This window comes from Chiloscyllium plagiosum, chromosome 17 (genome assembly GCF_004010195.1).
Source record: "Chiloscyllium plagiosum isolate BGI_BamShark_2017 chromosome 17, ASM401019v2, whole genome shotgun sequence".
Lineage (NCBI taxonomy): Eukaryota > Metazoa > Chordata > Chondrichthyes > Orectolobiformes > Hemiscylliidae > Chiloscyllium > Chiloscyllium plagiosum.
The window spans coordinates 38845472-38855837 of NC_057726.1; positions in this window are offsets into that span (position 1 = coordinate 38845472).

The window sequence follows — 10366 nt, forward strand, 5'->3', positions numbered from 1 at the left end:
CCCAAAACGTCAACTGCTCCACCTCCTGATGCTGCCTGGCTTGCTGTGTTCTTTCAGCCTCCTGCTTGTCTAATTTGTTATACAGACAACAAACCATTTCTAAAGCAAAAAGTCATGGCAGTAAGTGTGGGAAAGGACTATTTTTAATTCTATTCCTGCTTTTACCATTAAAAGCAGAATTAAAATACTTCAATATGGCAAAACAAAGAATTAATGGGAATGGGAATTTGAAATTTGTGTGTGGTCTTGAAGATCCATGTACCCATGTAGGAAAAGGTTTGGCACCTCAACTTGAGGATGCCTTCATCCTTATTAAAACTAAAGTTGTAACATGTGATTTCCCCTATGCAGGCTCATTCTAGATTCTTTAATACAGAAAAGAGAACAAACTGATACAAAAGCAAAAATACCTGAAAATGCAAATGCAAGAATTATCTACCAGCTTTAAAATACATATATGCAAAGCAATGTGGATAGAGATTATCATTCTTGCTGTTTTCCATTCTGCTCTCATTTTCTTTCCTGCTGATGATTTTTTTTGCTTGTTTTGCTGTTCTTTGTCTTATCACCACTCTCCGTCTATAGTCAAATCACTTTCATTAAACTTTCCTACTAACAACCTCTAATTCATGTTGGTCATTTTAATTTTTGATGTTGTAATTTTGGTTTTATTTAATAAACAAGCAAGCAGAAATTACTGCACCAAGGCATTCCTACTATCAGTGGTTACAGATATGCTTGGTAAGTAAGGTCAATTAGTTTTGCCCCTACATTGCCTTCTCTTCCCTTCTCCTCCCCATAATACAATATTAACTGAGAACAATCAGAGCCCAGCCAGCCAATGTAACTGACCTTTAGTGATAGACAACTCAGAACTTCTGACATGCAATATTTCATCTGTAAGTCAAGGGCACTGTTTTTTAAGAAATGTCAGGATGTGTTGAACCAAATACCTTTGTTTTCTGAAGTCATTCAAATTTAAAGAATCATCGCCCAGAAATGAGTTTAAAAATGCCTTTCTTATTTTCCACTCCAAAGGATTGTCGATAAAAGTTCAGTCAGCTGCTGGGCCCTTCACAGTTGGTCAGAATACAGTTTGTTCTTTATTTAATTATCCAAGCTTCAAAATAAGATAGCTTGCACGGCTGCATAAATTAGACTCAAAAGCAAAAATGTGATAATGCCAGAAAACTGGAGCAAAAACAGAACATTCTGAAATCACTCAAGAAGTTAGGCAGCATCTATGGTGACGGGTTGAGATGTAGGATGACTGGCAGACATGCCACTGACCTACAGCACAATTGAATCACAATAGTATCCAAAAACTGGCCTTTCCCCATCTCTCTGGGCATTTTACGGAGAGCAGGGAATCTACTACAACATGGGGGAGACCCAGCAGTTTCCCATGGGGCTCTGCAAGGTAGCATTCCATAGACCCTTGGAAGGCACCCTGTGGTAGAAATGGCCACACTGCTGGCAATGCCACCACCTTTATAACCCCCCGAACCCTGGCCTCAGCTCATCTATCTTTGATGCTGCAACTAACAGCCTGCAGATACAGCCATTGCAACGGCCACCACTAGTGATGTTGCTGCTGGGGCCGTTGAGCTGAAAGTGTTATGGACTAGGCCAGACCACTCAAAACATTCTTAAGCAGGCAACCCAGACTGTAATTTTGCAATTTGTTTCAGTAAATGTACAGTGAAAATTACCCAGAGTGAGATAGCTAGGTTGACTACCAGGTGTTAAAACAGACAAAAATTTATTCACAAAATTACACAATGAAACCCAAAAAACAGAATAAAGAACCCCTACAGAACTCAGTCTGTCCAAATTAGACTCAATTATGCTGTTCCAAATTTACACAACAGTCCTAATAATCAAAGCCCCTTATTAAAGCAGTAAAAAATGGAACAAATGTTTACAATTTAAAGTTAGAAGGGCAGAAGGAGAGAGTTTCACAGCCTGTTTCCACACAGCTGAACTCCTAACTAGTTCTGGACTGAACTGTTCAGCTAGAGAGCTGACCACTCCCCTTCCATTATAGAGGTCACTTCTAAAACATGACCAGTTTGGCCTGAAGTCTCATCTGTTTACATATAAACAAAAGGCCTCTCAAAATCTTTTTTCATCTCTGTACCAAACTGGCCATCTCAGAGCCGGGAGAGTTTTATGACCTCTCTGAAAAAATCAAGGACACAATGTCCTTGAGAAAAGGAGCAGCTTTTAGAAAAAAGGGACCAGCTTTGTGACAATAGTCCCCTCTGATTGAGTGAGCGGATAGGGAAGGGATATTTGATCAATTAGGCCTATATTCATTAGAGTTTATAATAAAGGGGGAGAGTTGTGAAGTCTCATAAAAACCTATAAAATTCTAACAGGACTAGACCGGGTAAATGCAAGAAGGATGTTCCTGATGACCAGGGATTTCAGAGTCAGGGGACAGTCTATAGCTACAGGGTAGGCCATTTAGGACTCCGATAAGAGATTTCTTCACCTAGACCGTGAGAAAATCTTTGTCACAGAAAGCAATTGAGGCGAGAACATTAAGTACCTCAAGAAGTTAGACATCGCTTATAGGGCTAAAAGTAAAAAAGTAAAAATCCGGTTGAAAGAACCTATGGGGATGCAGTTGCAGAAATGTATGAGAGTTGAGGTGGTTATACATCTTCTGGACCATTATGAGCTTCAGATACCACTGATAACTCCTTCAGAAAGATCGAAGTAATCTACACTTACCTTGATGCACATCATATGAAGCTAGTTTCCTTCAATTATTCACTTGTTCTTAAATATTATTTTCCAAGGCATGAATGTACATGTTGGATGGGGAATCATTTAATCTGAGGTTTAATCCAGAAGCTGTTCAAAATCTTGTAAATTGTTCTTTCCACAAAGGCAATTTGACAATCTAATAAATTAATCTGAAAGTTTACACTTGCTTTTTGCATGGAAGATTAGCATAGCTAAATTTTGACCACTGCTAAATTGTTGATATGCATTTAAATATCAGCATGGTGATCAGCACTGCTGCCTCACAGTGCCATGGACACGGGTTGGATTCCAGCCTTGAGCGACTGTCTTTGTGGAGTTTGTACATTCTCCCCATGTCGGTGTGGCTTTCTTCTGGGTGCTCAAGTCTCCCCCCACAATCCAAAGATGTGCAGGTTAGGTGAATTGGCCATACTAAATTCCTGATAACTTACACCTCCCTGAATGCTAAGTGCATTAGTCAGAGGGAAATGTAGAGTAATAGGGAATAGATTTGGGTGGAATACTCTCAGAGGGTTGTTATGGAGTTGTTGGGCCGAAGGACCTGGTTCCACACTGGAGGGTTCTATGATCTAAATACTGATTGGCTTCTTGATTTGCACTGTATTCTTTGTTGATTAAAGTTGTTGTGGAATCTATGCTATTTTAAAAGTTGCAGTACAAACATAAAGCTGTTAGTTTCTGCTGCTTTAAATGCTGTTGTTTTCCTTTACCAATATGGTGTCTTCAGAAAGGAAAAGAATATCCTTTTTCAAACTGTGGAAAATTTTACCAAAGATCTGTGGGGAGATATTTCTCAAGACGTCTTCACTCATTGTTAGTTTAAAAAAAAGTGAACGTTAATATTTGGAGTGAGAACATCAGTAACATTTTTCTGCACTTTGAGATACTTTTGTACCAAATTCGATATCACGTGATCAGATCGATTCACACTTTATCCAACTTCTTTTATATAAATTTTATTGATTAAAATACTTTTGCCCAATGCAACTTTAAACAACAGATTCAGTTAAAACAATCAAGATTTCATGAACTCCACTGTTAAGAGATCTATTTCAAGTTGCAATTTGCTTTTTTTACTCCTAAGTTTTTTCCCAATCAGTATTCTTTAAGCCTGTATCTGAAGAATTATCTTGGCTACCTGACATCTTTATCATCATCTAATAAATAATTCAGGAATTTGTTAACTCACTGTTAGAAGTCATAAACTATGCTCTTCATCTTAGCTTTGAGCGAAAACTAAACTTTTATGCTCCTTCCCTCAAGGGAGCAAATTTGTACATGCATGTGCCTTTGGTAATCTGCCTAGTCTCAGGTATTAGATTCAGATTTGATCCCCTTATCAGCCAGTTGGCATTTACGGTTTTATTTATTTTCTAAAGATATGTTTGTCCTTTTATTGCCTGTAAAGGCTTTTATTTCGAAACATTGTCCTGGGGACTTCTCTGGAAGAGTTTCTGTTTAAAGATGTTTCCATCATAGCTGCTGACAAAAAGGTACTTTCCTCTGTTACAAATATTTTATTACATAATGGTTAAGACAGGTTAATTATAGTTACACTAGGTGAGATGCATGATTACCTCCTCAGAGATACTCCAGATCAAAACATGGCTCTAGACAGTCAAACTGACCAACAACAATCTTGAACATCTTGTCAGGGACAGACAGGCAAGCCAAATGCCTTATACAACCAGTCCAGTTTATATTTACAGAAATCTTTCCCAATCTCTTGCCTTTAAAAATAAACATTAAAAAGATTACTTTGATGTCAGCTGGCTTCTAGAAAACGGTGTTGTTCTAAACCAAAAATACCATTCACGTTGACTAATACACACAGGTATTATAAACATTTTTTCCTTGACAAGGATATAGATAGATGGATACATTTACACACATTAATCCATATATCTAAAACATTTCATGAAACTCAGGTCAACCACAAGATGTTTCAGCATGAGGAAAAATACATTTCTGATAATATAGACTATTCTCTGGCACAACAAAAATTGTTGGGATCACCAAGATAGAAACCTAGTTATTTGTTGTTGAATGCACAATCAATTCATGCTTTCACTTTCCATTGTAAATATAGAATTCATCATACTTAAACTGTCTGAATAGTGTCAGACAATCTTATTTTATGACAGACACTAATAGAGATAAGAATATAAGTCACAAATTTCTACCTGTTTCATTCCCTGATAGTATCAGCGTCTTTTCTACATGAAATTTTAAAGAGATTCTGAAATTTAAAAAAACCTAGCCACACCTTCAGAAAAACTGGGAAAAATATGCTATTTAACAATTTTGGAAGATCTGTCCACAGAGATGGACATAAACCTCTGTATTTGTGCCATATTGTACAATTTCTAAAGGTCAAGGACACAGAATATTGTGTTAGTGGGTGACCCACTGGAGTCATCTGAAAGACCCAGATTTCATCATCATAATTTCAGCTGGTATCAGCATTCAACAGGCACTAACCCAAGGTGGGTTGGGCAAGGTAACAGATAACGCTTCACGGAGCCACAAATATTCCTTTTAACATGGGGGGTACCAAACATCAGTGATTGGAAAGCATTCTTCCTTGACTTGGCACATTAACATAGTGACACTGCATCCTTGTTACCTTAAGGGCAACATGGATGAAGCTAATAGATGTCCAAAATACACTTCATTCTTTGCAATGTGAAATTATAATGCTCTACAAACAGCATGGAACCCAGGCAACTTCACCTTTTCTTCAAACTCTCAAAGTGTACTATTTTCTTTTTTAAAATGCAATATTTATCAACTTGTCAGCAAAGTTGAATCCCTTGGAATAAGAAGGATGATGATTGCCTGGACACAGAGTAGGCTAAGTGACAAGAAACAGAGAGCTACACTGAACAGTTATTTATTGGACTGGAAGAAGGAAGGGGTCTATTCAACAATCTGCAAAGAATCCCTAGAGAGCACTGTCAAGAACTTCGTTTTTCTTGATAGGCAGAAGTGCCAAAGGTGACGTGAGTAAAGATGCATTATGTAGTGATGGTTACAATCTAGAATCTACTGCCTTGCAGTGTGATTGAGGTCGATTCAATGCAGTTCTCAAAAGGAAACTGGACAAATAACTGAAGAGAAAAAAAGTCCAGGGACAAATGAAAACAGCAGGGAAGTGAGAGCTAACGTGACACAATGTGCCAAATAAACTGCTATAACCATTGTTGGTTATCTATCAACCATCATTGCTTTGATTCAAATTCATAGCTGCACTTAATTATGTTCCAATTTTTATGAGTTTGACCAAACTAATTCACGCAATGGTTCATAATTTATGTACCAGATGTCCTCATTCAATGTTGCGTCCATAGCTGCAGAATTTCCAGCCTAACCTCAGTGAATTTTCAACCAATACCCCCAACTTTTAGAATAAGATTCAGCTGTGGGTATTCTCGGTCTTGTATTATCAATTTTTCTTGCATTTCTTTTCCATTATGATCTGAGATTACAAGTAGGAATATTTGTAATAACAGACCTCCTGTTATGAGTTCTAGCTATTGAAGTGATAAGGGAACAAATCATCTGAGTTAATAATATGGCAGTAGGACAGGAGGAGACCATGAGGAAAGGAAACTAGCATCACAGAAAACGTATAAATGTGATAAAGCATTTGCACTAAAATGGCAAAACCTTTTCCAATCATTCTAGTGTTCCTCAACATATTCTTAATTCTTCATTCACTGTTCCCCATTCCCATCTGACAAGAGTAAGCTGGTGAGAAGCCAGAGAATCTCTCAGTCTCAACTTATTCCCTCCCAAACTCGCTTCCAATGCCTTGCCCTCAAGTTCTTTTTTTAAATAAAGAACTAAAATTAGAATAAGATACTCTGTCAACTAAAGGAGGGTCATTGGGTTTGAAATATTAGCTCAATGCTTTTCACAGAAGCTGTTAGAACCAGAGTTTTTCTCCAGCAATTTCTATTTTTTCTTTGTTTGGACTCTGTCCATTTGTCTCTATCTGCTACACAAGGGTGTTAGAAATTAAATTCTTTACCTTAAGATGCAATCCAGGAGGACATCTTTCCTAACCGAACAAAACTATAGCTGAAACAATTAATCAGCTTCACAATCCACTGCATTTTGTTTTGAAATATGAATCAATGTTTCCATGTAAAAAGGCAGTTTTGTGTATTCAAAAGGTAAATGAAAACTATTACAGGCACGTAATCCATGCATTAATTTGTTTTCACATATTCTTAACAAACAGGTAAAAAAATCAAATTGAATAAAACTTATAAAATATGGTTTAACTCAGACAACGTGAAAAGGAAACAGAAGAAAGTATTGGCATATAAAAGAAAATGATGGGCAGACTCTTATAGGGATCTGAGAGACAACGGTTGTAGCAAGATGTATGGGAGAATCAGGCAACATATGCAACAAGGCCAGTCTTGACATCAGCAGCAACTCATACCATGCATAAATTCTCACTTTGTAGAAATAAATTGCTAATTGATGGGGACTATTGCTTGTTAAATACCTTGTTAACAGTTGAACTCATCTCATTACTATGCAGCCTCGCAACTTAAACTCACCAAATATGCTTGATGTTGGAAAGACTCACCAAGGAAACCACAATGAGCACCTGTTGAATCCAGATTGGGACTTGCTTTGAATGATCTCCATGTTGGAAGCTGAACACCAACATCTCAGACATGTTCCATGGAAATTGGCCACATTCCCCACATCAATGACATCAGCATCTGACAAGTGCCAGATTCTAACAACCTTTGTGGTGTTTTTCCTCCTCAAAAGATACCACTAAGTTACTACTTAACAAAGCCAGGAAGCTTGCCAGAGCAGTCAGCAGGCCTCAGTAAGATCAAGGGAGATATTCTTTGTTCAGCAGTTCCTCAAACAGTAAAAGGCAGCCTGTAACACCAGTCCATGCTCTGCTTGGGGTGGTCAGAGTCAGGAACTTGTCCTTGTAAGGGTGAGGAGCTGAATACAGTACCCATCTTGACTCTTTTTGCCCTATTCCTCCTGGAATGAGACAGGGCAGGCATTAAGGAAAAAAGTGACTGGTACAGACTTTACTGATGATCAGGTGGGGAGGTCATAGAGATGTACAGCGTGGAAAGAGACCCTTTGGTCCAACCCATCCATGCCAACCTAGATATCCCAACCCAATCTAGTTCCACCTGCTAGCAACTGGCCCATCTCCCTCCAAACCCTTCCTATTCATTTACCCATCCAAATGACTTTTAAATGCTGCAATTGTACCAGCCTCCACCACTTCCTCTGGCAGTTCATTCCATACACGTACCACCCTCTGCATGAAAAAGTTGCCCCTTAGGTCTCTTTTATATCTTTCCCCTCTCATCCTAAACCTATGTCTTCTAGTTCTGGACTCCCCGACCCCAGGAAAAATAAAATTGGTCTATTTATCTTATCCATGCCCCTCATAATTTTGTAAACCTCTATAAGGCCACCCCTCAGCCTCCGACACTCCAGGGAAAACAATCACAGCCCGTTTTTCCGAGTAAGCATGCAGCACAGAGAGTATGCATGGTTAGTGGTGTCGGGGCGGGGATTGGTGAGAGCAATGAGACCTCATGGGGTCCAGAGTTGAGAAGGCTAAAGACCAATGTCTTCTACTATGATTTTTCAATGCCTTCTGAAAAATGCGTATCTATTGTGTTCTCTTGTGCAACATTTAGAAAATCTGCCTTCTGCACCATGCCACCCATTAATTTTAATCGAAAATGTCAAAGTGTTCAATGGAACAACAAAGAGGTTGAAGAAAAACATTATAAAATGGGAGACAGGTGTTAAGGAGTAAAAGAAAGAGCAGTAAGACTGCACAATGAAAGAAAAGCTATTCTCTTACGTATCATGAACAATTGGTTACCATTGGATGCAAAATAGAATCATGAAAGGTATGGTTTCTGAATAGAATGCACACAGTTTTTACAACCAACATATCGTCTTATTCTGGTTCTGTAAATATGAATCTATGCTTGATTACAGAGACAAAAAGTACTTTGAATGAAAGACTTCCAAGAAAATAGTGTAACTGGCTTTTACAACAATAACAAATTTAACTGGCAACAATAAAGATCGAACGATTCAATGATTATTAAGGTTCCTCTGACAAATTTAGAAGATTGGTTTTACACAGGCAGTCCACCTCTGCTCTATTCTGATGCAGCTGACTTAACTCTTCTTTATTCCAATTTCTTGGCCAGTGGAATGTTAATACACAATTAAAGCATCTGGAAACTTATAGAGACTCATCATGGAACCAATTGCTCTACTCTCAAGAACAATTCATTACTCATAACTTGCATGGAAACACAGAAGAAAAAAATTACATCCTCTATAGCTCTCAACTCTAAGTACAATAAATAAATCTGATTCATACATTGCCCAAAGGTTCTATAAGATGTAGTCTTCTCATGTCACATTTTATTCTACACAATGTATTTGAAATGATTACATGTACTCATGTTATATAGCAACTAGTCATCCACCCTGAAATTACAGCCTCAAATATTAATGAGACAAAAATAGAAATTGCTTGAAAAGCTCAACAGGTTTGGCAGCATTTGTGCAGAGATATCAGAGTTAACATTTTGTGTTGAGTAACCCAAAAGGTGAACTCTGATCTCTCCAGATGTTGCCAGACCTCTGAACTTTTCCAGCAATTTATTTTATCTCTGATTTACAGCATCTGCAATTCTTTCAGTTTTTAATCAAATGTTAAATGATCTGCTAAACTCACATTTAAAAAGTGACGTTCATCACAAAAAAAATCACTAACGTAAACAAATTTACATTAATTAGATTTAATTTAAAAATGTAACTAAGTTTTACTTGGAATAAGGGCTTCAGTAATGAAATCAATAAAAGTTCATCATTAATTACAACAGGGCTGTGGCAAGACCTGAAAAAAATTGAAAATGTACTGCTAAAGAAAGCTAAAGTTGTATTAACAATACAAATTAAATAAGCTCCATTTGCAAATATATATGGCATAAATATTTAGCAGTTATCCCAACTTTACTTCACAATAAAAAACTTCAAATGTTGCAAAACGGTTATAGATTCAATGTTAATGCAAAGTTACATGATTCATCCAGTGAAATTATCAAGTTTAAATTCAACAGAGCGTGTTGGCATGAAGTACATTAAAGCAGCATTTTCATATATAATGGGCAGTTATTTATTTTCTATTGAAGATAGCTGTCCTGATTGAAATGAAATCAGAAATGAAGAAAGAATATAGTTCAGCGTACATAATGATGCAAATAAATGGAGAAATATTAATGAAGATGCACAAGAGATTGTATCTGCAAATATTTCATTAAGTCTTGACTGCTTGATTATATCAGGACAATCAGATGGGCTGGGGGGCGGGGGGGGGGGGGGGGGGGGGGGGGGGGGGGGGAAAAGAGATCAGGAACAGGAAGAACACTGCCAAGTAAGAGATTCCTGAAATTAGCACAATAGTTTAATACTTTAGAATCAATAGCTCCAAATAATGGTATGGAAAAAATGATGAATAATACACATAACCCCAAAACAAATCTTGCATTTAAGTGTTATAATT